Source organism: Musca autumnalis, unplaced genomic scaffold (assembly GCF_047663935.1).
Source record: "Musca autumnalis isolate F117 unplaced genomic scaffold, ASM4766393v1 scaffold_5, whole genome shotgun sequence".
Lineage (NCBI taxonomy): Eukaryota > Metazoa > Arthropoda > Insecta > Diptera > Muscidae > Musca > Musca autumnalis.
The window spans coordinates 168,382,210-168,406,785 of NW_027412088.1; the positions used below are offsets into that span (position 1 = coordinate 168,382,210).

General features: G+C 38.5%; 1 protein-coding gene across 12 annotated transcripts in view; it reads right to left on the reverse strand.

The window, feature by feature from the left end:
* Window positions 1-21,052, reverse strand: part of AGO1 (protein argonaute-1) — a 70,481-nt gene extending 49,429 nt beyond the window's left edge. The window contains exons 1-3 of one of the 12 annotated variants that reach the window (XM_073990508.1): window positions 20,452-21,052; window positions 20,183-20,295; window positions 16,296-16,563 (exon numbers count right to left, since the gene is read on the reverse strand). The gene's annotated coding sequence lies outside the window, so the exon portion shown is untranslated. Of the gene's footprint in view, window positions 1-16,295; window positions 16,697-20,091; window positions 20,296-20,363 lie in introns of those variants that run through there. The other 11 variants (XM_073990507.1, XM_073990502.1, XM_073990510.1 and 8 more) reach the window with 11 other exon arrangements.
* Between the last annotated feature and the right edge of the window lie 3,524 nt (window positions 21,053-24,576).

A 24,576-nucleotide genomic window follows, 5' to 3' on the forward strand; every position in this document is an offset into this window, starting at 1 on the left:
AAGTTTGCAGGCGCCCAATGTGGGGCCCAAGGCCAAAAACTTGCAGCAAGCGTTTCGTCTTGAGTTAGGTCAAAATTACACCTTAAGTGTTAGGTAGAAAGATATTTTGCCTATCTCAAAAATCTGTTTCCCACGAACAAGGGAAAACTACGCCTAGAAAATCCCATTAAAATTAAAAAACTACTTCGAGGGTAAGATCACACCTTACTGAAGGCAACTTCAGTAGGGTATCCAAATATTTTACAGTAAAAATATCTAGCTTTGCGTGATATATGTTAAAAATTAATTAAATACAAATAGATGGCGCCCAACAGGAGGCCGGAATAAAGCCTCTTAAAACTGAAAAAATGTTGTTGTGATTTTTTAAAGGAAAATGTAGGCGCCCCAGTTGGGCCAGAGACCAACGACTTGCAGCATGCGTTCTGATTTACACCGACGTTTTAGACAGGAGAGGGAAATTATATTTCTATCACTGCCTTCTTCAATTTTTGCATGAGAGCGGTAATATTTGCATTGGAAACTCTATAGGTTTCGATCGATTAGACGAGTTCGTCTCTGTAATACTGCCATGGCGTAAAATGTCAGATCCATGGCAGTCTCAACAACCATCTTCATCTTCTTTGGGGTCCGAGATATATTTTTTAGAAGTGTGAGTATCTTGCCAAAAAAATGGCGCCCAACGTGGGGGTAGGAACTCATTAATTCGAACGAATTCACAACTAGCAAACAGAACTCATGAACTTTAACTCATGAATTTGTTGCTAAGAAAGAAAATTGTTTACAATTGAGAGTAATCCCAGTTCTATAGAGATTTATTTTTAAGGAAACTGTAGACGCCCAATATGGAACCAGAGACCAACGACTTCCAGCATGCCTTCTTATTTACACCGACATTTAGTCATGCGAGGGATTTCACACTTCCACCACTACACACACACATTTCCACCTTCTCGATAATTTCCTTGAGAGCGGCAATATTTGCATGGGAAGATCTACGCCAAGGGTGTAAAATGTCGAATACATGACGGTCTCAGCAATTATCTTCAAATTCTTTGGGGTCCGATATATATTTTTAGAATTTTGAGTATAATGTAAGATAAAAGGCGCCCAACGTGGGATAGGAACTCAGTAATTCGAACAAACTCATAACTAGCAAATTGAATAAAGCCTCTTATAAGTCATACATTTGCTGTAATAAATAAAATCTCCTCCATTGGAGAGTAATGGTGCATTTGCATATAATCCTATTTAATAAACCCACATGTCAATTCCATTGCAATCAAAATAAATCCTCATAAAGAAGATTAACTCGGCAAAAAGCTCTAGTGCCAACGGCGTTTAATCACAGTCCTATAGGGAACTTTTTAAAAGAACTGCTGGCGCCCAAAATGAGAAAGAAATCGACACCGACGATTCTGATAGGCGAGGGATTTCATATTTCCGCTACTTTAGGCTCCTGCCTTCTCGATAACATCCTTGAGAGCGGCATTGGGGACACTTCTGGTATTGATTTTCCTTTTCCTTAGTGTGCGAGATTTATTTTTTTAGAGTTATGAATAAGATGTAAAATAAATGGCGCCCAACGTTAGGTTGGAAGTTAAAAATTCTAACGAAATGATGAATCTATGATAGTCTCTGCAAGCATCTTCATCTTTTTTATGATCCGAGATATATTTTTGAGAATTATAAGTAACATGTCAAATCAATGGTTCCCAACATGGGGGCGAAATGCCGAATCCATGACAGTCTCAGCAATCAGCTTCATATTTTTGAGCGTTCGAGATATGTTTTTAGAATCATGAGTTACATGTCAAAGAAATGTCGTACAACGTGGGAAACTGGTAATTCTAAGTAATTCCAGTTCCATAAGGAACTTTTTTAAAGAAACTGTTGGCGCCCAAGATGAGACAGCAGCCGACACCGGAGATTTAGATAGGCGAGGAATTTAATATTTGCACTACTTTAGCTTCCTGCTCTCTAGATTTGCATTGGGGACACTACTGGTATTGATTTTCATCTTCCTTAGGGTGCGAGATTTATTTTTTAGAGTTATGAATATGATGTGAAATAAATGGTGCCCAACGTTAGGTTGGAAGTTAATAATTCTAACGAAATGCAAGCATGTTCATCTTTTTTATGATCCGAGATATATTTTTAGAATTATAAGTAACATGTCAAATCAATGGCGCCCAACATGGGGGTAGAAACTCAGTTATTCGAAATGTCGAATCCATGACAGTCTCAGCAATCATCTTCATCTTCTTGAGGGTTCGAGATATGTTTTTAGAATAATGAATTACATGTCAAATAAATGGCGCCCAACGTGGGTTAAGATATAATACTTCTTTGCTATATCGACAAATACCTCATAATTTGAAAGGAATTGATTCCATACACATACCTATGCTACGTTGTCATGCCGTTTTCGTCGGCGACATTTTTCCACTACCGATGGGCATTATAAATAGTCTATTGCCAATTCAAAGGTGCTATAAGCCTTTTAGGGGCCTATGAATTGTCTAATAGAGCCTTCTAGTTGACTATTGGACGCTCTCTCAATATATTGTGAAGAGAAAAAACAATATTATATTTCAAACGCTACCTTGCCTTAGCGTCATGGCTCCGAAATAATCCCCTCCACAAACAATAATCATCTCTTCAACCGGACACAAACTTAATTTCCTTCATTTTAATCGAATAATTTATTCCAATAAGATGATGAAATTCCATAATGTCTCTATGGCTGCTGTCTATCTGTTAGTCTCTCTGTATGGGTGCAATTGTTAAGAGTTTGAGGTAGGTTTAGGTTTGAGAAAGGACAAACATAGCTCGTCAAAAGGTCTACTACCTACACACATTAGATGCAAATAAAAAAAAAAACATTCCACACAGTCAGACACAACAGAGCATTTGGTCTGCAAAGTAACACGGCAGAGCTTTTCTAATATCCTCTCTCTCTCGCTTTTAGGGTCTGCACGAAAATAAAACAAATCACCAAATCACCCTTTTGATGGTCATTCCCATACAAAACCCACCGCCCACTCAATGTTGACGTTGGTTGCTGCCACCGAACGAACGTTGACGTTGTTATTTTAACAGAGAAGAAAGTTCAAAATTCTGCTTCAAAACAAACGTTATTGTTTGTTTTTATTACCTTACCAGCTGTTCGTATGTGGCGGGTTTGTTGTTGGTTGGTCTCTCGTTGTCAAAGTTCTAGAAACTTTCACCGTTCTCAACTGTCAGGATTGTTACAAAGTAAAAATTTATAGATATATTTTCGTTGTTGATGCTGTTTTTGCTGTTGCTGATGGTCTTTTTTGTTGTGTTGCTTTGCCTGGCATTACTTGGCACGTCAGTTATGTATAACTACAACAACAACACACAAATCGCACGAACTTGCGAGGTCTCTGTGTTCGTATCTTTTCACCGGTAAAAAGGGAGAGTTATAAATGTCATTTGCTGCTACTCAATAACATGATAATGGTTTTTGTTGTTTCTTTTTTTGTTTCTTATTTAAAGGAAAGGGTGATGGAAATGTTTGAAGATAAACTTAGTTTAGACTTATTTTTTTTTTTCTTAAAAGAAAAATATAAGTTTTTAATTCCGGACGTCACCTTTAAAACTCTACTTAAGACTCTTTACTAAGAAGGAACTGAATACGTCAAACATGGGGTCGGAACTCAATAATAGCAAATTGAATAAGAGTAAAAAAACTGATAAAATGGTTTATGCGGATTTTTTCATGAAACTGTAGGCGCCCAATGTTGGGGCCAGAAAGCAACAACTTCCACCATGTGTTCTTATTTACACCGACAATTCAGTCAGGCGAGGATTTTCATATTTCCGCCATTTTGAATTTCCTGCCTTTTGCGATAATTTCCTTACGAGCGGGAATATTTGCATTGGAAACTCTATCGGTGTCGATCGATTAGACGAGTTCGCCTCTGAAATTCCTAGCATGGCGTAAAATTTCGGATCAATCACAGTCTCAACAATAGTCTACGTCTACTTTAGGTTCCGAGATATATTTTATAGAATTATGAGTTACATGTCGAATAAATGGCGCCCAACGTGGGGTCGGAACTCAGTAATTTGAACGAAATGTCGAATCCATGACAGTCTCAGCAATCATCTTCATCTTTTATAGGGTCCAAGATATTTTTTAGAATTATGAGTTACATGTCAAATAAGTGGCGCCCAACGTGGTGTCGGAACTCAGTAATCCAAACGAAATGTGGAATTCTTGACAGTCTTAGCTGTCGTCTTCTATAGGGTTCAAGATGTATTTTTAGAATTAAGAGTTACATGTCAAATAAATGGCGCCCAATGTGGGTCGTAAGATTGAACGAGCAGCACGATAAATCCGTGTTCCCAAAATATAATTTCAATTTAGTTTTTCTTTCTAATTTTTATAAGGATGACAAACGTAACCCCTAATATTATCATCTGTCTACATGATGTCAGATGAGGATCCAAACCCACCAGGTCATACTGTATGCTAATGCTCATCCCTTCCACACGGAAATCAATGCTAGCGGGGAGTTCATATTCAGCTTTATTCGAAAAGCTAAGAGTTCGTAATAGGTGTAATGAGCAACATTCCGAAAATAAATTAGAGAAAACAAACACATAACGCTTTACAAAACGCTGATACTACCCGCGCTGATGTATGGTTCCGAAGCCTGGGTACTTGCGCAAGCATATAAGGCAGTGCTTGGCGTGTTTGAGAGAAAAATTCTTCGAAAGATCTACGGACCAATCTGCTTTGACGGTGAATATCGACGTCATATGAACCACGAGCTGTATCTCCCATACAACGACATCAATATAGTTAAACGTATCGAGATGCAGCGATTGCGTTGGCTAGGCCATATAATAAGAATGAGCGATGATGAACCCACTAAAAAGGCTTATAAATTCGGGCCACATGGCGGTGCACGCAGAATTGGCAGGCCAAAGAATAGATGGCGCAAACAAGTGGACGAAGAGAATTGGAGATCTTTTCTTAGTTCGGTCTATGGAACAAATGTTCTGTAATGAGCCAGCTAAGTAAGTAAGTAAACACATAACCCTTACAAACATTGACAATTCCGATATTATAAACTGAAAAGTGGTCTCTAGGACCACAGAATAAATGTTGATTTCGAATTTCAATCCGAGTATTAGAAGCAGTGATGAAATATATTCAAGCTCAGACGGCCGCTGAACTTGTCTAATACGATGGTGGTTTGATGACAATTGGGGAAGTCAAGAAGTCGTCTGTTGTCTATAGAAGGCCTTAAGAGGTCCTCTGTTGTCTATGGAAGTCCAAAAAAATCTATTGTTGCCTGTAGATGGCCTCAGGAGGTCTTCTATTGTCTATAGAAGACCCCAAGAGGTCTTCTGTTATCTATAGAAGACCCCAAGAGGTCTTCTGTTTTCATTGAAGACTTCAAGAAGTCTTTTTTTGTCTATTGAAGATCTTAAGACGTTTTCTGTTGTCTATAGAAGGCCTCAAGAGGTCCTCTGTTGTCTATGGAACACCTCAAGCGGTATTCTGTTGTCTATAGAAGACCTCAAGTGGCCTTCTCTTGTCTATGGAAGTCCTTAAAAAAGTCTTTTGTTGCCTGTAGATGGCCTCAAGAGGTATCCTGTTGTCTATAGAAGACTTCAAGAGATATTCTGTTCTCTGTAGAAGACATCAACAAGAGGTCTTCTGTTGTTAATGGAAGGCCTCAAGAGGTCTTCTGTTGCCTATGGAAGGCCTCAAGAGGTCTCCTGCTGTTTATAGAAAACCTCAAGCGGTCTTTTGTTGCCTGTAGATGACCTTAAGAGGTACTCTGTTTACTATAGGAGAATTCAAGCGGTCTTCTGTTGTTTATAGAAGACCTCAAGATGTCGTCTGCTGTCTATAGGAGGCCTCAAGATATTTTCTGTTGTCTATAGAAGACCTCAATAGGTTTTCTGTTATCTAAAGAGTACCTGAAGACGTCTTCTGTTGTCTATAAAACGTCTTTTGTTGTCTGTAGAAGACCTCAAAGGTCTTCTGTTGCCTTTAGATGACCTCAAGAGGTCTTCTGTTGTCTATAGAACACCTCAAGCGGCATTTTTTTGCCTTTAGATGACCTCAGTAGGTCTTCTGTTGTCTATAGAACACCTCAAGCGGTCTTCTGATGTCTATATAAGTCCTCAAAAAGATCTTGTGTTGCTTGTAGATGGTCTCAAGAGGTCTTCTGCTCTCTATAGAATACCACTTGAGGCCATCAGTTGTGAATTGGAGACCGAAAGAGATCTTCTGCTTACTATAGAAGAACTCAAGAAGATTTCTTTTGTCTGTAAAGGACCTCAAGAAGTCTCAAAAAAAGTTATTCTGTTGTCTGTATGTGTCCTCAAGATCTCTTCTGATGTCCATAGGAGAACTCAAGCGTTCTTCTGTTGTTTATAGAAGTCCTCAAGATGTCTTCTGTTGTCTATAGGAGACCTCAAGAGATATTCTGTTCTCGGTAGAAGACCTCAGAAAATCTCAAGGGTTACTTTTTTATTGACTATAGCAGAACTCAAGCGGTCTTCTGCTGTTTATAGAAGACCTCAAGAGGTCATCTGTTTCAATAGAAGACTTCAAGAAGTTTCCTGTTGTCTATTGAAGGTCTTAAAAAGTTTTCTGTTGTCTGTAGACGGTCTCAAGAGGTCTTCTGTTGTCTATAGAAGTCTTCAAAAAAGGTCTTCTGTTGCATGTTGATGGCCTCAAGTGCTGCTGTCTATAGAACACATAAAGCGGTCTTATGTTGCCTGTAGATGACCTTAAGAGGTCATTGTCATTGACTATAGGAGAATTCAAGAGGTCTTCTGTTGTTTACACACAGAAAAAAATTTAGCCATTTGATAAAAAAATTCAAAGATTCAATCAAAAGTTATCGATTTTCCGGCGATAAAAAAATTGTCATATTGACAAAATTCGATAAAATTATTTGATCACAAAGTAAAAATTCAACTGATAAAATATTTCACATATTGACAAAAATATTTATCAAAATATTCCACATATTCCATTTCATCAGTTCAATCTAAAAATCGATAAATATTTTAGTCAATATGTGAAATATTTTATCAGTTGTATTTTACTTTGTGATCAAACAATTTTATCGAACTTCGTCAATATGATAATTTTTTTTTATCGCCGGATTTTTTTTCTGTGTAGGAGGCCTCAAGAGATCTTCTGTTCTCTATAGAAGATCTCAATAGGTCTTATGTTGTCTAAAGAAGGCATCAATAGGTCTTCTGTTGTCTACAGAAATCCTCAAGGGTCTTATTATTTATAGAAGAGCACACGATTATCTTTAGACAACCTCAAGAGGTCTTCTGTTGTCTATACCGGACCTCATGTTGTCTTCAGTTGTCAACGGAAAACCTCAAGAGATATTTTGTTTTGCCTATAGAATAGCTCAAGAAGTCTAAAAAAATATCTCACAAGGTCGTCTGTTGTCAAGAGGTTTTCTCTTGCCTATAGAAGAATTTGCTGCCTTTTCGATTTTCTTGAGGGCTACAATTTTGGTATTGGAAACTTTACTGGTATCGATCGATTAAAGGAGTTTGTATCGGTAAAGCTGCAATGTCGTAAAATGTCTGATTCATGACAATTTTAGTAATCATCTTCATTTCCTTAAGGGTTCGAAATATAAATTTCTAGAATTATGAATAACATGTCAAATAAATGGCGCCCAACGTGAGGTCAGAATTTAGTAATTCGCACATATTTGATTTCAATTCGTCTTAGAGAAAGAAGCCATAAATTTAATAATATTATTAATACTTCTTTGCAATATCAGTAGAGCTGGTGACATCGCAACCGTAAGACTTAATGGGGAGATCGGCAAATCGCGTAAATGCGACAAGGACGTTTCCGTGTTCCCAAAAAATAATTTCAATTTAATTCTTCTTTCTGATTTTAATGAAGTTGACATCACACCTGTCTGCATGCCTTATGAGGATTCCGACCATGGGGCAAAGTCACTCAGAAGATATGGGAGGAAATTGTGAGCTTTGACATTGATATTTTAGGATGCGATGCCTAATGATCTTTCCTTCCACACTGACATCCATACAGGAGGTAAGTCCATATTCCATTTTATACGAAACAACAGAACACCTTATTAGGACTTCTTATTCACCCGCTATGGGAAGTATAGCATTCATTCGTCAATAGAAAGGTAACGTACATACGATATAAAACTGCTTTTAGTTGTCTATAGTGACTGATATCAATTGCCAGCAGAGGTATTCCTTTCACTTGCCATCTAAAGACTTTTCTCATTGACTTGAAAATCGTCTAAGATCGGCGTATCCTTTTGACTCACCCTGTTTTTTTGAAATATTCATTGGAAATATTCTTGTTATTTATTATCTGTTACCTCTCTACTCCACGGATACTTAGTGGCAAAGTTATTGATGTTTTCATTCTATTTTCATGCTTTGCGCAACTGTTGTTCTTCGTTTGAGTTTGTGGCCTGTTGTGGTAAGGGAATTCTATGCACTCGTCGTCGTGTATAACTTGTCACAGTTGTCCTTGTCATCATTTTTTTGTTGTGGTTCGTTTACTGAGCCACTGGATGTTTGAAACTTCAATGTAAAAGGAGAAAAAATAAACAGTCGATAGCTAAATACCCTCAGCCCATAACAGTACAAAAAAAAAAAAAACAATAACAATAATAGAACCTAAATGTCCTGTGAACAAATACCTAATATTAAAAAGCAGAATTTTCCTAGTTGAAGTTTTCATCTTAAGTTCTTAGGAGTTGGAGTATCGACCGATTAGACGTCTCTGTACTGCTGCATGGCGTAAAATGTCGGATCCCTGACAGTCTCAGCAATTATCTTCATCTTACGACATATATTTGTACAACTATGTGTAACATGACAAATAAATGGCGCCCAACATGTGGACGGATGTCATTAATTCTAAAGAATTTGATTTCGAATCGTAGGTCTTCTTCATTTAACTGTAGAATGTCTAAAGAGGTCTTGCGATGCCTTCAAAAGGAATTTCGAGAGGTTTTTTGTCTATAGAAAGCTCAGGAGGTCTCTGTACATAGAAAAGCTCTTCTGTCTATAGAACACCTTAAGAGGTATTTTGTCTGTAGTTAAACTAATAAGGTCTACAGTTTATAGAAAAACTCACGACGTTTTCTGTCTATAGAAGAGCTCAAGAAGTCTTCTGTTGTGTATAGTAGACCTCAAAGATGATATGTTGACCGGAAAGGAATAGAATGCTTCAAATAGTCTCTTAAGAAGTCTTCTGTTGTCAATAGATTATCTTCTGTTATCTATAGAAGATCCCGAGAGGTCTTCTGTTATCCATAGAAGTCCTCAAGTGGTCATGTAGTGGCTGTAGAAGCCATCAAGACGTTTTCTGTTGTGTATAGAAGGACTGAAAGGTCTTTTGTTCTCTCAACGGTCTTTTGTTGTCTATAGAAGACCTCAAGGCGTCTTCCGTTGTCTACAGAAGACCTCAAGAAATCTATAGCAGACCTCAAGATGTCTTCTGTTGCTTATAGAAGACTTCAGGAGGTCTTCTTTTGTCTATTTAAGACCTCGAGACGGCTTCTGGTATCCATGGAAGACTTCAGAAGACATTCAGTTCTCTATAAAAGGCTTCAAGAGGTCTTCAAGAGTTTTTCTGTAGTAGAATTCTGTAACTCATTTCTTGACTTACCGACAAAAATCGATAAAATTAAAATTCTTTTAATTTGGGTTATTAACGAAAATTTTCGGTAAGTTAACAACCAAAATAAAGCTGTCGCTAAGTCCTACCGATAGCAACAGAGTTGTCAACTTTTACTGATACTTTTCATTCATAATTTTGCGTTTTAATTTTACCGACATTTGTGGGTAACTCAAAAAATGTGTTACAGAATTCCCCTACTGGTGTCTATGGAAGAACTCAAGAGGACTTCTGGTTTTTATGGAAAGCCTCAAGAGGTTTACTCTTTTCCAAAGAATACATAAAGAGGTCTTCTGCTGACTAGTGTTGGGCAATCTCGTTCATTGAGCGGATCGATCTTTTTCATTCCGTTCACCAAAAAGATCCGGGTCTTTCAATTCGTTCGTTGGCTCTTTTTCATTCAATAAAACATTTTAGTTAATCATTTTCTTTTGAATGGTTGATTGTTTTGTGTGTGTCAGCAGCTAGTGTGTGTTTGTTTGTGTGCAAAAAATGGTGGTGGTGATTTTGAATATGAACGAAAGAAGCAAAGAGAACCAGAGAAGCTAACATAACGAGATGAACGACATGAGTTACTGAACGATATGAGCTAACTGAATCATTGATTGTTTTGTGTGTACAAATTTGTGATGCTTGCGCTAACGCAGCTGGTGTAAGTAGATTTTGTGTGTAAAACTAATTATGGTGGTTCTGCTGCTAATTTTGTAAGCAGTAATGTCTTGGTCATCAGGGATCTAAATGAACGACATAAACGAATGTGCTGGATACGGATCCGTTCGTTCTTTTCACGGAATCGTTCCACGGAACCGGTTCGTTCATGAACGACACAACTCTACTGCTGACTATAAATAACCTCATGAGGACTTCTGTTTTCTAGACCTCAAGCGGTGTACAGTTCTAAACAAAACGTCATTTCCATCTTATAAGGCACCGATTCTTTTAGGAATCATTTCCAGCCGTTCATAAAGACCCGCTTTTCAGTCGTCTACAAAGACGTCCCTGCAGTCGTCTATAAAGTCTTATCTAAGAGTCATTTGCAGTCTGTTAAGACTCGCTTCAATCCTCTATAAAGACTTCCTTTCGGTAGTCTTTTAAGACTCCCTTCAGTAGTCAATAAACACTTTCTTCAGGCGTCTATAAAGACTGCCTTCTGGCATCTATAAAGGCTGCATTCGGTTACTCTCTTAAAGAGTTATCGTGCGCACAAATTTTCCGAACATTTTAGAACTTTTGTGGGAGAGGTACCGGAAGGAGTGGTTCGAATCGGTTGATCCGTTCGAGAGTTATCGTGCGCACCAGTCAGCCTGACAGACGGACGGACATTGCTAAATCGACTTCAAATTGTCTGAAACGGATTTCGTCCAAACATACTTGGGGTCTAAAACCATGTATATACCCTCGTTAGCATAAATGCTGAGGGTATAAAAACGAAAGAAAAGAAAAAGTTGACGAACACCGCAAACGTTTTAAGGACCGTGATCTGCGAATATGCACCTGGAATGTTCGCATTCTTTATAGAGAAGGTGCAGTTTAAACATTGGCAGATGTATGGTAACATGGGGCGGCTTCGCCACTGGGGCGCCTTCGCCAGCGCCGATTTTCTGGATAACTATAACTGCTAGAGAAATGCCCTTAAAGGGAAAATTGTGAGCTTAACGAAGATCTTTCATCTCCCAATAATTGGCAATTCTATTAAATATATGATTGCTGATGCTGGCGGTTTCATGTTTTTGGGGTATTGCGAAAAATATTCATGGTAGGTATATTTTGTGATATCTTGTATACCTTTTGTGATATCAAAATTATATTTTATACCGTTAATAGACAACTACTGAAGAATATAAATCCAAATAATTTGCATGATAAAAGTAATTACAAATGTCAATATATTCATATTATGAACTATGTAGGGGGTGGGGCGGCTACGCCATGATAGGGGTGTTGTGGGTTAGTGTGAGAAATATGTCAGGTTTAACTTAAATTGTTTATGCTATTGATATACCACGCTATAATGTGAAGTTAAAATCAAATATTGTGCTAAACCTATCTAATTTGGCAAAAATTTCATTTTTACGCCTTAATTCAAGGTACCTACTTCAATTAACGACTAAAATATGTTTCTTTTTGTAAATTTTAGAATAGTTTTTTATTATTAAATAGAGAACATATTCCTTTTATGCATAATGTTGATATTTGAGGAGGAAGTATGGTATATTCCAGTTTTAGAGTCCGTTGATATATGTCCTATGTCGATGGCGAAGCTACCCCATGGGTGGGGAGGCTTCGCCACCTTTTAGACATTTTGTAAATTCTCAAAAATAATATTTTAAAAGCTAAATTATAATCATTTATATATCAAAACTTATAGTCAAGATATGCTAATATTCTTACCAAGAATAATATTTGGAAAAACTTTAATGATGTCGATATGAGAACATTTTGAAAAAAACGTGGCGAAGGCGCCCCATGTTACCATACTTGAAAAGTACAAGGCCGACATTACTGCCATACAGGAAATACGATGGATTGGTATATGCGTCACAACAACACCTAAAGGCGACGCACTGTATTATAGCTGCCATGACACAAAGCATGAGTTTGGTTGCGGATTTGTAGTTGGTCGGAGGTTAAAACATCTGGTCTCCAGCTTCACCCCAGTGAATAAAAGACTCGCTGCAATTCGGTTAAAAGCTAAATTCTTCAACATCAGCTTTATTTGCGCTCATGCTCCCACTGAAGATAAGGACGAACAGACCAAAGATATATTTTACGAGCGCTTAGAAGAAACTTATGACCGTTGCCCTGCCCATGACATTCAAATTATTCTAGGCGATTTTAATGCCAAAATTGGAAAGGAGAATACCCAACAGTCGGGAAATTCAGTCTCCACAGCGAAACATCTGACAATGGTATGAGGCTGATAGACTTTGCAGCTGCAAAAAACATCATGGTGGTTAGAAGTACCAGGTTTAAGCATCTCGATATTCATAAGGACACCTGACTGTCGCCAGGTCAAAGAACAAGAAATCAAATTGATCACGTTGTGATAGATGGAAGACATGCATCAAGCGTGTTGGATGTACGATGGTTCCGAGGTGCAAACATAGACTCGGACCACTACCTAGTTGCAGCAAAGGTACGCACCCGGTTAAACGTAGCAAACAAAGTGCGAACAGACACAACACGGATGTTGGACATCGGTAAGCTGCAATCACAACAGCTATCCACAGCATATTCCACTCAACTGGCCCAATTGCTTAATCAAAGCACTCCTCATCCCGATAACATATCAGCACAATGGCAAAAAATTGACCACTCCATGCAAACAGCCGCAAAATCAGTACTTGGATACCAGAGACCTCTACCAAGGAATCCATGGTATGATCAGGAGTGTCGTGCTGCTACCGAAGAGAAAAATGCGGCATATAGGGCTACTTTACAATCCGTAGCAACGAGTGGCGCACGAGAGAGGTATCGGGAGAAAAGGAGAGAGGAGAAACGTCTTTTCGGCAGGAAAAGGAGAGGGAGATGGAAAAGCGGGAGTGTGAACAAATCGAGATGTACAGGAGACAGAATGAAGTCCGAAAATTCTACCAAAGAGTGAAACATCAAACAGATGGCTTTGGCACTGGCACATCCTACTGTAGAGACCAGCAAGGTAATTTGGTAACTGATACAGATAGTGTGCTAAGGATATGGAAAGAGCATTTTTCCAAACTGTTGGTATCCAATAGTAACGAAGTCGATGAAGATACCACAGATCCTACCCCAGAAGATGGTATTGAATGTATACCACCCGGCCAAGATGAGGTAAAGACAGCAATAAATCGGCTGAAGAATAATAAGGCAGCACGAGCTGATGGCCTACCAGCCGAGCTGTTTAAAACCGGAGGCGACACTCTGATAGGGTGTATAGTTAGCTCCATCTGGCACGAAGAACGCGTACCCGACGATTGGCACCTGAGCATCCTGTGTCCCGTCCATAAGAAAGGAGATAAGACTTTATGCTCCAACTAGTCTTCTCCCTATCGCCCACAAGATAGTGTCAGGGATATTGTGCGAACGACTAAAGCCCATGGTCAACGAAATAATTGGACCTTACCAATGCGGTTTTAGACCTGGCAAGTCCACCATCGACCAGATATTTACCCTGCGGCAAATCCTGGAGAAGACCCAAGAGATGCAGATCGACACCTACCACCTTTTTGTCGATTATAAAGCAGCCTTCGACAGCCCGCAACGTTCGAAGGTATTCCAAGCCATGTCTGAATTTGGTATCCCCGCAAAGCTCATTCGGCTTTGTAAAATGACTTTAACTGACACGAGGTCCTCAGTTAAAATAGGAAAGAACCTCTCCGAAGAGTTTGGTACCAAAAGAGGTTTCAGACAAGGAGACAGCCTTTCGTGTGATCTGTTCAACATCCTGCTAGAAAAGTTTATGCGACAGGAAAACTTCAGAAGAAGTGGCACAATCTACACCATTGATACTCAAAATATTTTGTGCATTAGTCTCTCTGAGTGTGTCTTTCCTTTGCAAAACCACGACAGATGAGAATAAAGAGTACGTATGTTGTTGTTGCAGTCATGTTAACGTATATGGGTGATCTTGGCTGATCTACACCAATAGCCACTTCTTACTTGCTTATGCTGATGATATAGATATCATGGGACGAGCAGTAAAAGAAGTAACGATCAGTAAAAGGAGAATCTGCTAAAGTGGGTCTGGCGGTAAACGGCGAGAAGACCAAGTTAATGGTGTCGACGCGCAATGATTGAGCTCGGACCAACTGTTGAAGTTGGTTCCTATAATTTTGAGGTAGTAAAAGACTTCGTATACCTCGGCACCGCCGTAAACACAACAAACGACATCAGTTGTGAAATAAAAAAAGAATTGTATTGGCCAATTGGTTGAAAAGAGGGGCGAGTAATCGCCACATGTCCTGGTGGACATACACATAAGCCATGAAGTAGGCCTGTTGTGCGCTCTAGTCTAAGTTTTTTGAAGAAGAGGACTCTGCTATAATTTATTTAAGGAACTCTGTTCCCTTAACAAAATCCCGTAATTGTTTTAGGTCGTCTACAATTACCTGATTAAGATCTGGTATTGTGTCGTTCCCTAAAAACTGGGATCTGATGTTTGCGAAAGCGGGGCATTGGCAGAGAAAATGCTCCAATGTTTCATCATCCTCTCCGCATGCCCTGCATACGCAGTTGTCTGCACAATTAATTTTTTGCAGATGAGCTTGTAAACCCAGGTGACCTGTACGAACACCTGTAAGTCTACTCAACTCAGCTTTACCTACCAGCAATAGGTTTTTAGTTTTTTCCTCATTTTGGTCATAGGATTTTTGTGGTTTTCCCTAATTCCTCTCTATTCCATAGGGATAAGTGGGCATTTTTTGCCCAAATTTTTAACTCTAGCCGAGACGCGTTTAGTGGCTTTGCGTTCGCTAAGTTTACGGTTGCTAATTCCCTTCCCTTTTTTGCCAGAGAATTTGCTATCTCATTACCTCTATTCCCCTCATGTCCCGGTACCCATATTATACGCACCGTGCCATGCTGAGTATAGCTGTTGATCGAATTTTTTACAATCCAAGACTGTTTGTGATTTTACTGTCTTGGATGTTATTGCTTTAACTGCAGTTTTACTGTCCGTAAGGACGTTTACAGTAGTTGGTCTCGTGTTGGCATTAAGACAGTTCAGACACTCTGTGATCGCTCGGATCTCCGCTTGATGGACCGTATTGTGATCCGGCAAACGAAGAGATATTTCGGTCTCTGGTTCTTCAATAAAGAGACCCAGTCCCGTTCTCCCACCTAGCATGGAGCCGTCTGTATAACAACAGTTTCCAGACGGCATTTGTGCTAGATTTCCGCCGATCCACGAGTCTCTGTCTGGAATTAATGCCTCGCATGAGGCAGCTACAAATGTTTCAGGTATACGGTCCTATACAATGTTATCCCTTGACTCTCCCGTTGTTACCTGTAGAATGTTTTGATGGTATGTTACGTGGTCCTTACTGATCCACTGATTCTTTGGCTTAAATAAGCAGTTTTTAAAAAGCCACAACTCGTCAAACAAAAATAACATTTTACAAAATACTGATACTACCCGTGCTGATGTATATTTCCAAAGCCTGGGTACTTGCGCAAGCAGATAAGGCAGTGCTTGGGGAGTTTGAGAGAAAAATTCTTCGAAAGATCTACGGGCCAATCTGCGTTAACGGTGAATATCGACGTCGCATGAACCACGAGCTGTATCAGCTATACAACGACATCAGTATAGTTAAACGTATCGAGATGCAACGATTGCGTTGGCTAGGCCATATCATAAGAATGAGCGATGATGAACCCGCTAAAAAGGCGTATAAATTCGGGCCGTATGGTGGTGCACGCAGAATTGGCAGGCCAAATAATAGATGGTGCAAACAAGTGGATGCAGAGATGACAAGGCGAGGTATTCCAGAAAGCGAGAGAGAAGTTAAGTAAGTAAGTACCCCACTTTAGGAAGAGTAAAAGATCATAAATCATTGACACCACAAATAAAATATCTCTTTTGGGACATTTTATCGCTGTTTTTTTAATCTATATTGCTTACCTTATATCCTTCAGAAGCGATGCACTGCAATTCCGCAAAAATGTAATCCAATATAAATATCCACACTTTATTGAATTCTCTCTATAATCCACAAATTAGATCCTTAATATTTTATTATTGTTAATTCACTTTTCACTTATTTCAAAGAGCATTTTAAAAGGTGGAGATTATTTTTAAATTTCGCAACACAATAATTGGTTTTGATTTGATTGAGCATGTTATTCAATATTATTGATGTTGACATTATGTTACGTTTTACACTTTGGCTCTAAAATAAAAGTGGAAAGAAAAGTCGTTGATATTTTGTTTACAACACTTTTTTCCATTTATTGAATTGAAGTTGTCAATATTTTCGTGGAGGTGCATTTGGTGAGGGGATTACTGTAGATTGGTAGTTATATCTATATACGTGGAATACATGTTTATGTTTAACAAAAAGTACTAAATCCAAAATGTTTCAAATACTTTCCCCCCAAATCACTATGAATTTGTATAAATCTGTGAGAAAGTCATAAAGAATTTTATCGTCCAAAAATTATACCTATTATTGTTTATTATTATTATTGTCTTTGGACTTAGTCCATTTTGCCCTGGAACTGATGACTATCAATATACAATATGGTTTGGTTTTTAAAAATACATAATCCCTTTTTACGTTATTCATGTTGCTGATGTGATGGCGATGACGACGATGATGTTGATGCTTGCAACGTTATTGTTAATGACAGTGATGAGATATGCTGGGGATGGATATTGGCTGGTGGGTAGTTTTGGGTTTGTTTTGCCTGGTTATTTTCACTAAAAGGTTTTAAAGTTGTATCATAAAGCATTTAGTAGACAGACCAACTAACCAATCTCTGCTGTTGGGGAGGATGGGAGGAGAGCATTGGCAATGGTTAGTTACATTGTTTTTTTGGTTTTTATATGTTTTCAGTTTGTTGACTCTCGCTGACTTTGACGCGTCTGATTCAACGATTCAACATTGAATAACAACAATATGTTTAAAAGGTGCATAAAATAACGCCCACTTTTACTTGGAGTTTTGTAATGTTTGTTATTCAATGCAAATGAATTTTTACAATATGGAAGTTAACAGTAATTAGTTTAAAAGGTGGCATGCAGAACTTCAGAAATAGGTTTTAAAATTTTAAAATGTTGTGAAAAAAATGAATTTTGCTCCTTCTCAATAATCTTTAAAGTCTCCGTTTCAGTCGTCTATGAAGGCGCCTTTTCAGTCCTCTATAAAGACACCTTTTCAGTTCTCTACACCGAGTCCTTTTCAGTCCTCTATAAAAAGGAAAAGGTGCTTCGTAAGACCCTTTCCCAAGGAAAGGGTGCTTTGTAAGACCCTTTAACAAGGAAAGGGTGCTTTGTAAGACCCTTTCACAAGGAAAGGGTGCTTTGTAAGACCCTTTCACAAGGAAAGGGTGCTTTGTAAGACCCTTTCACAAGGAAAGGGTGCTTTGTAAGACCCTTTCACAAGGAAAGGGTGCTTTGTAAGACCCTTTCACAAGGAAAGGGTGCTTTGTAAGACCCTTTCACAAGGAAAGGGTGCTTTGTAAGACCCTTTCACAAGGAAAGGGTGCTTTGTAAGACCCTTTCACAAGGAAAGGGTGCTTTGTAAGACCCTTTCACAAGGAAAGGGTGCTTTGTAAGACCCTTTCACAAGGAAAGGGTGCTTTTTAAGACCCTTTCACAAGGTAAGGATGCTTTGTAAAACCCTTTCACAAGGAAAGGGTGCTTTGTAAGACCTTTTCGCAAGGAAAGGGTGCTTTGTAAGACCTTTTCGCAAGGAAAGGGTGCTTTGTAAGACCCTTTCCCAAGGAAAGGGTGCTTTGTAAGACCTTTTCGCAAGGAAAGGGTGCTTTGTAAGACCCTTTCACAAAGAAAGGGGGCTTTGTAAGACCCTTTCACAAGGAAAGTGGGCTTTGTAAGACCCTTTCACAAGGAAAGTTGGCTTTGTAAGACCCTTTCACAAGGAAAGGGTGCTTTGTAAGACCCTTTCCCAAGGAAAGGGTGCTTTGTAAGACCCTTTCCCAAGGAAAGGGTGCTTTGTTAGACCCTTTCCCAAGGAAAGGGTGCGTTGTAAGACCCTTTCCCAAGGAAAGGGTGCTTTATAAGACCCTTTCCCAAGGAATGGGTGCTTTGTAAGACCCTTTCCCAAGGAAAGGGTGCTTTGTAAGACCCTTTCCCAAGGAATGGGTGCTTTGTAAGACCCTTTCCCAAGGAAAGGGTGCTTTGTAAGACCCTTTCCCAAGGAAAGGGTGCTTTGTAAGACCCTTTCCCAAGGAAAGGGTGCTTTGTAAGACCCTTTCCCAAGGAAAGGGTGCTTTGTAAGACCCTTTCCCAAGGAAAGGGTGCTTTGTAAGACCATTTCCCAAGGAAAGGGTGCTTCGTAAGTCCCTTTCCCAAGAAAAGGGTGCTTTGTAAGACCCTTTCCCAAGAAAAGGGTGCTTTGTAAGACCCTTTCCCAAGGAAAGGGTGCTTTGTAAGACCCTTTCCCAAGGAAAGGGTGCTTTGTAAGACCCTTTCCCAAGGAAAGGGTGCTTTGTAAGACCCTTTCCCAAGGAAAGGGTGCTTTGTAAGATCCTTTCCCAAGGAAAGGGTGCTTTGTAAGACCCTTTCCTTGGGAAAGGGTGCTTTGTAAGACCCTTTCCCAAGGAAAGGGTGCTTTGTAAGACCCTTTCCCAAGGAAAGGGTGCTTTGTAAGACCCTTTCCCAAGGAAAGTGTGCTTCGTAAGAACCTTTCCCAAGGAAAGGGTGCTTTGTAAGAACCTTTCCCAAGGAAAGGGTGCTTTGTAAGAACCTTTCCCAAGGAAAGGGTGCTTTGTAAGACCCTTTCCCAAGGAAAGGGTGCTTTGTAAGACCCTTTCCCAAGGAAAGGGTGCTTTGTAAGACCCTTTCCCAAGGAAAGGGTTCTTTGTAAGACCCTTTCCCAAGGAAAGGGTGCTTTGTAAGACCCTTTCCCAAGGAAAGGGTGCTTTGTATGACCCTTTCCCAAGGAAAGGGTGCTTTGTATGACCCTTTCCCAAGGAAAGGGTGCTTTGTATGACCCTTTCCCAAGGAAAGGGTGCTTTGTAAGACCCTTTCCCAAGGAAAGGGTGCTTCGTAAGAACCTTTCCCAGGGAAAGGGTGCTTCGTAAGAACCCTTTTTGTAGAGAATACCTTTGCCTGAAGACACTTCTTTTTTTGTCGACGCCTGTTGAGATCCTTTACCTTTTTGGAGGCTCGTTTTCACTCCTACGGACAATCGTCTATAGAGGCTTGTAAGGGCTCCATCTATCAGTCGCCTATAAATACTTCTAAACAGAATCACATTCTATCAGTCGCTTTTAAAGGCTGCTCCAATTAGTCACCTAAATATACTGTCACTTAAATACCTACCGGCTCCTAAAAAGCTCCTTTACATTCTTGAGTGGGTCCTTTTCAGTCTGCTATAAACGCTCTTTTTGAGACATCCTTAAGGACTCACAATTCTATCACCTGGCTATAAAGACTCCATCTATTCTTCGGCTACAAAGACAAATCGCCTAAAAACTTTTTTCTATCACTTTCCTTTAATTACTCCATCTATCAGTTATCTAGGTATAAACCCGTCTTCTATAAGTCGATTCTAATTTATTCTTCCATCTAGACTTCTTCCATCAATCGCCTATAAATAATTCATATTTCATTTGTTTTCTCCTTTTTAAAATTATTACTTTAACAATTATTAAGTTTAATTTACATACATATGTATGTATGTATATACTAAATATTGTTTATCTTTATTACAGATATTTTTTATTTTATTAACTTTGTATGACGGTATGTGTATTTTTGATATGCAGATCTTCCCCCCACCACAGCAAAACAGAGAAATTATCCAAAAGATACACAATACAAACAAACTGAGAGAACATATGATGTTTTTGTGTGTGAAATTTGTGGCTCTGCTTTGCTCATTCGCTCTGTTATTATTTTGCACTCTTTTTTGCTTATGCTTCTTCTTTAATTCTTTCTTCCAAACAGCAAATAATAAATCAAACGTTGAATATACAAAAAAATAAACATTGAAACAAAACGCACACCACTCACTCACACATTGACAGAAAGCTCTTCAACCCACTGTGTGACAGTGGGGTGTGTGGTGGGTAAAAACCGCGAATATGTGTACATGGGTTGTGTTGTCGTCTCGTTGACGTTTGGTGTTGTTGCTGGTGCGCTGCTGCTGCTACTTTGATATTGTTATGATTTTTTTTCGGTATTCATTTAATTATTTTTAAGCCATATTTATTTTGAATTGCATGGCACATACAAAAAAGATACAAATAAACAGATACACACGCACGAACGCGCACTTGATGTGTAGCAATGAAATTTATGCACAAATAAATAATTTCAATTCAACTAATTATTTTGAAGTAAACACTGCACTTCGTAATTAATTTATTTTCTTGATTTAATTAAACCGTTTAATTTCTTGCGTTATTATTTAATTTAATTTTTTTCCTTCATTTATTAGAGAGGTTTTTAATTAAAAAATAAAATTTCTCCTTTTTTTAATTGATCCGAGCGCACAAAATATCCACCGTTATTAATATTTCTGTGTGTTGTTTGCGTATGCCTCTCAAGGTTTATTGCGTTTTAACCGAAAAAGTCAGTCCAACATTTGCAAAAAACAAACATTTTGGCCGCGCTGCAGTCGGCGCTCGAAATACAAAACAATTGCGGCAACCATTTCATTTCGCATATGAGATACTCTCCACCGCACACACAGATACATTTAGGCTTTGCAAAACAATAACATTGGGTTTTTTGCTCTCTGCCACTACAATAACGGGGGGTTGCCAATCCAATCCATGTGAAAGTCTGGTATGTGGAGATTTATTGGCGATTTATAGGTAATAGATGCTCTGTCCCAGAACCTGCAAGAATCTATCAGCCTGTTTCACTATGTCGAACGAAAATGAAAACGAAAGAAAAACAACTAAAATCGTTAATGATTTTTAAATCTTGTAGTTGTTTTAAAGCAAACGCAATATTGCAATGAAAACCAAAGTATAGGTGTTTTTCGTTCGCAATCATTTTCTTTCGACATAGTGAAACAGGCCCTAACAGCCGGTTTCTGTATATCGAAACGAAAATGTCTGCGAATGAAACACGCCCAAACTTTTGTTATCGAAATATTTTTACCTTTGCTTTTGCTTGAAAACAAAAAAAAAAAAACAAATTTGAAAAGCAAACAAAAGGTTGGGCGTGCTTTATTCGCACATATGTATGTTCGTTTCGACCATGATACAATAAGAAGGTAGCAGCAACTGCCGTTTTTGGCAACATAAGATGTCAAAATTTGACATAAATTCAATGCAATTGACACATTATGTTACCATCAGCTGGGCTTCAGCTGGGCTGATAATGCTACCTTCTTATTATACCCTACACCACTATGTGGGGAGGGTATTATAAGTTGGTTTTGGCCAAAAAGTTTGTAACGCATCGAAATAATGGTCGTAGACCCATACTTATATATATTAAAATGAATGTCTCGACGAGCTGAGTCGATCTGGCTATGTGTGTCCGTCCGTCAGTCCGTCCGTCCGTCCGTCTGTCCGTCTGTCCATCTAAACCTTGTAATCACGCTACAGGTCGCAATTTTGATCGGATCGTCACGAAATTTTGGGTGTTGATGGGAGTCCCGGAGGGGAAGAAGCCTATTGATTTTGGTGATGGTCGGATAATATTTAGGGGTCGGAATGGGCAAAAAACTTATGTTGATAAAAAGACAACGTTTTTTTCCAAAGCGAATATCTCAGCTTCTATATGGGGTATACCAAAAGCAAAACCTGACAATGAAAGCAGAAAATATCACCTTTCTAATGATGTAAAGTAGGTTCTTGTAGGTGATCAAACAACGAAGATATCAAAATAGTCGCAAATAAACTCCAAATTTTTATGTTTGCGATTTTAGTTATAATGACGAATATCACAGCTTTGGCAGGGGACTTTCCAAAAGCAAAGCCTGACTATGAAAGTAGAAGATTCCACCTTTACAATGATGCAAACTAGGTCGGCGTAGGTGACCAAATAGCGGAGATATCACAATAGTCGGTAATTCATCCCATTTTTCCATTTTTTTGGAAATCACGCTACAGGCCGCAATTTTGATCGGATCGTCACGAAATTTTGAGAGTTAATGGGGATCTCAAAGAGGAAGAAGCCTATTGATTTTGGTGAGGGTCGAATAATATTTAGGGGTCGGAATGGACAAAAAACTTATGTGGATAAAAAGTCAACGTTTTTTTCAAAGCTAATGTCTCAGCTTCTATAAGGGGTATGCCAAAAGCAAAACCTGACAATGAAAGCAAAAAATATCACCTTTCTAACAATGTAAAGTAGGTTCTTGTAGGTGATCAAACAACGCAGATATCACAATAGTCGCAAATAAACCCCAAATTTTCATGTTTGCGATTTTAGTTATAATGACGAATATCACAGCTTTGGCAGTGGACTTTCCAAAAGCAAAGCATGACTATGAAAGTAGAAGATTCCACCTTTACAATGATGCAAACTAGGTCGGCGTAGGTGACCAAATAACGGAGATATCGCAATATTCGATAATACATCCCATTTTTCCATTTTTTTTTGGAAATCACGCTACTGGGCGCAAATTTTGATCGGATCGTCACGAAATTTCGAGGGTTAATGAGGGTCTCACAGAGGAAGAAGCCTATTGATTTCGATGATGGTCGGATAATATTTAGGGGTCGGAATGAGCAAAAACTTTATTTGGAGAAAAAGTCAATATATATAAAATAGCACCTTTACAACAATGTAACGTAGGTTGTCGTAGGGGGCCTAACAACGAAGATATCGCAATAGTCGATAATAAAACCCAACTTCTAATTTTTGCGATTTTAATAATAATGACGGATATCACACCTTTGGTTGGGGACCTTCTAAAAGCAAAGCCTGACTAAGAAAGTAGAAAATCCCATCTTTGAAATTATGCAAAGTAGGTTTGCGTAGGTAGTCAAATAATAGAGATATCGCAATAGTCGTTAATGCATCCCTTTTTCCCACTTTTTCTGCAATCACACTATAGGTCGGAATTTTGATCGGATCATCACGAAATTTTCTCACAGAGATAGAAGCCTATTGATGTTGGTGATGTCGACAGTAGTCAAATATAAAATTAAATATTAGTGGTGGTGGTGTAGGGTATCACATAGTCGGCCCCGTACCGACTATAGCCTTTTCTCACTTGTTGTATCATGGTTTCGACATACAGAAACAAGTGGTCTGTTCCAGAACTGCAAGAATCTACTAATTTCTACTATTTTTTCCGATAACATAAAGGAAAAAATGTTATCGTAGTAAAAAATAGTAGCAACTTGCAGGTTCTGGAACACAGCAAAGCTGTATTAATTTTACTACTTTTTCGATATCATAAAGGAAAATATTTGTTCTGTTCTACGATAACATTTTTTCCTTTACAATTTGTAGACTCTTGCAGTTCTGGAACATACCACAGACCAATTGTTAGCAAGGAGTATTCCCAAATTAAGCTGCCTTTCGTAGGCAATTATTGGACGGAATCTTTATAGAGGACAGTTAGAAAGAGTCTTTATTAGGGATAAAACTTTTTGCACTTTTTTGCAAATATCAAAAATACCACCATATAGCCGTGTAGAGCATGAAAAACTATTATGAAATACGGTGTAAATTTTTCTATATCGCGAAAAAAGTTTCCGCACCAAATGCATTGAAGTTCAGTAATGCATTTTTTAATTTTATCTGCTATAACAACATATTTGCTTTTCATTAAAATTTTTATTTTTTTGTAATCTAATTTAAAATCATTATCAAACCGTTCTGCACCAATTTGTTCTCAAATCGCGCCATTTCGGAGCATATAAGGAACTTTTGACACTATTGCAATTTTTGGTTTTTCTTTATAAACTCGTGAATTTTATGCATATATTTTTTGTACCTATCGGACAAGAGAATATGGGGTCGTTTGCAACTAATTCGCGAGAGTTACAGGCTGTTTTTGTTGACTTTGCCTGTGAGAATTGTATTTATTTTCTATAAATATTTATTCAAACAAAGCAAATTTAAAATTTTAAGGAAAAAAATATCAAAAGGGTTTTAGTAATCGCAGTCGGTGCGGAACTTTTTTCACCGAATCGATCTTAGAAACGCGTTTTCGTTATTAAGACAAAAATTCCCCACACTGGTGTTGTATTTTTGTAGAAAACAAATACGATTCTCACAGGCAAAGTCAACAAAAACAGCCTGT